Here is a 2,922-nt window from a genome sequence, read left to right as displayed (position 1 = left end):
CCAACTTTCAAGCTTCATAACTCAAGATTTATTTCATACAAAAATATTTTATTTATGTATTTTGGAAAGTTCTCGAGGCGTGCTATAACAACATGTTATAAAAAATTGGGGGTTCCATTTAAAAAATTCAAAGTGACCTTGTCCTGACCTTGACGACGCCACTCAAGGTCAAACCAATGTTATCATCTTATGTCCCCCTCGAAATCCGAAAACTTTGGTCTGAAACATTTTTTCCTAGTGTGCTTATTTTTCAGATATTTGAAAGTTTCAGGTTAAAAAAATCACCCTATATATAATATTATCGATTACAATATTTGTTAAAGTACATACGCCATGACTATAATTTGGACGTAATTATAGTCTACAAAAATGTTTAAAACTACAATGGAGTAGATTTTAAACAAAAATGTTTAAAATCTATTGCATTGAATCTTTTTATTATCCGACTATTTATCAGTTTCCATAAAGTTTTTTATTCTAAATTAATATTAATGATGTATGCTCAATAATAAATAAATTACCAGCTCGTTATATATAAACAATAAAAAAGACAGGACAATAGGCCAAAGACGAGCATAAAACAAAGGATGTCAATTAATAAAAATTCTTTAATAAGTCATTTAAATAAAATTAAAATTAAAAAAACGCGAGACTAGTTTCGGCTTACTTAGCCTTTCTCAATCGCTATTATATGATACTACAAACTAAACCGAATCCACGCATATGGAAATTTAAATAAATGTCGAACAGATCTTATTGTCCTCTTCTTCCGACCAAATATAATTCCATATTAGATGTTTAACATATCGCTTCATTATACAAACGATGCTTCACCAGCGGATTCTTTGAGGATCGAACACAATTGACGCGTTGACAATACGCGTTACATAAATTCACGATAACTGAGACTGCGATTTAAACACTTACGGTAACGTATAATATTAAGCTTCCAACAAGATGTTATGTTACCGAGGATCTATTGCGGACTAAAAGAAGAGCGTCAAACGTACAGATATTATTGGTCAAATCGATAGATTGTTTATATGATGTAAAATGATGTCGTGGAGACAAACATTAAAATTTATTTACAATTCTATCTAACAAGCTGAAATATGTCTCATCTAGCATCTCGGTATCTTCATTAGAGTTAAGACCATTTTCTGCGCTTTGATATAGATTTCGGAAACAAGACGTTTGTGATGAATAGGTTCCGAATCGAGAATTGTCGTATGTTCCCAATCAAACGTATGACTCGATTTTAATATGTGATTCGTAATTACCGAGTGTTTCGAATCATCCAAAAGAATATTTCTCTTATGTTCCAAAATTCTTGTTTTCAACTTTCTCTTCCCACATATGTGGCGTCACAATTATTACAATTAATTCTATATACTGCATTATTATTAGAATTAGTAGAGACCTTGTCTTTATGTCTCTTTATAAGTTTATCCAGCTTATTGAGGCATTTGAACCCAACTAAAAACTCTTTCTTATTTATAGCCGAGGCCACAATTTCTGACGCATTTTTTATGTAAGGGAAAGCTATGACCCTCCTATCATCCTCACTCGTTTTAACAGTGTAACTGTCGTTCAGTTTAGTAGAAATTAGACTCTTTATTCTATATTTAATTTAATCGAAAATTAAACTCAAAGGATATCCATTATTAATTAACATGTTCACCACTCCAGATTTTTTTGATGGAATCTGGGGTGAGACAACATAATAGCCCTATCCACTAGCCTATATATCGTACCGATCTTGTGGCACATCGGGTGGCTTGACAAAAAAGAAAGGTATCTGCCAGAAAATGTTTCTTTATGGTACCAATCTAAAACAAACTTATTGTTGTCTCTTATTATTTTAACATTCAAAAAACTGATCTTTCTTCTCTGATCTTTCTCAATTTCAGCGGTGAACTGTAGCCTCTCATGAAAACTATTAAATGTATATAAAATATCATCAATCCGTTCCCTCGGCGCAACCATCAGGATATCATCAACATACCGAAAATAAAAAGACAATTTTATTCCGATACTGTCGAGTGCCCTCATCTCCAGATCCTGCACAACAATGTCTGCAAAAACCGGAGAAGACGAGGAACCCATAAGTGCACCGTGAGTCTGTTTATATATTTTGTTATCAAACGTGAAGAACGTTGACGTTAAGACGAACTGTATAGCTAAAATGAATTCATTTAAAGATATATTTGTTTTCTCGGCTATAAAATTCCATCTATTTTTGATGCCTTCTAAAACCAGATCCGTAGGAATGTTTGTAAAGAGAGATATAACATCTAGAGAGACCAACAATTCCCCACTAGAAATTTCTTTGTTAGACAGTATATGATATAATTGAAAATTATCCTTAACATAGCTGTCTGCATGTGGTAGGCTATTATAATAAAATATTGTGCAAAAACGAAGTAAACGCGGAGAGTGCCGTATTTCTAGAAGAGACAATTATTCTCAATGGACAACACTTTTTATGGATTTTGGGAAGGCCATAAGCTTTCGGTAACAAAGCATCACTCATTTGTGCTTGTCACTCAGCTGACTAACGTTCCGCCAGACATCGCGGTTTTTATACATTGACTCAAGATGTAATATGTTTTTCCTCCGATACGATCCGTTTAATTGTCATCTGAGGATGGGATCACGTGTTTGCGAGTTTCCAACGAACGATCTCACATCGAGCGAGAAGCGACCTTCGTGCGAACGGAAAGAACAAACCGCTAATGTAAAGTAGGAATAAAAAAATTTTTTTTGTATTTTTACCCACTGAAGATGGCTCAATGCGGAGCCGAAACGTTTGGGTGATAATTATTATTGTTAAATAATTATTATTGTTAAATAATTGTAATTTAGCACTAACTTCGTGCAAGGCTCACTAGCCCTTCATTTGATACTTCGTTAATAGTTGTA

General features: G+C 33.4%; 1 protein-coding gene across 1 annotated transcript in view; it reads right to left on the bottom strand.

The window, feature by feature from the left end:
• Window positions 1–2,922, bottom strand: part of LOC105448021 (dynein heavy chain 12, axonemal-like) — a 61,795-nt gene that overhangs the window by 36,977 nt on the left and 21,896 nt on the right. The gene's annotated exons all lie outside the window — the stretch shown is intronic.

Source organism: Wasmannia auropunctata, unplaced genomic scaffold, assembly GCF_000956235.1.
Source record: "Wasmannia auropunctata unplaced genomic scaffold, wasmannia.A_1.0 LD336090.1, whole genome shotgun sequence".
In the NCBI taxonomy this organism is placed as follows: domain Eukaryota; kingdom Metazoa; phylum Arthropoda; class Insecta; order Hymenoptera; family Formicidae; genus Wasmannia; species Wasmannia auropunctata.
This window is presented reverse-complemented; position numbering and strand designations above follow the sequence as displayed.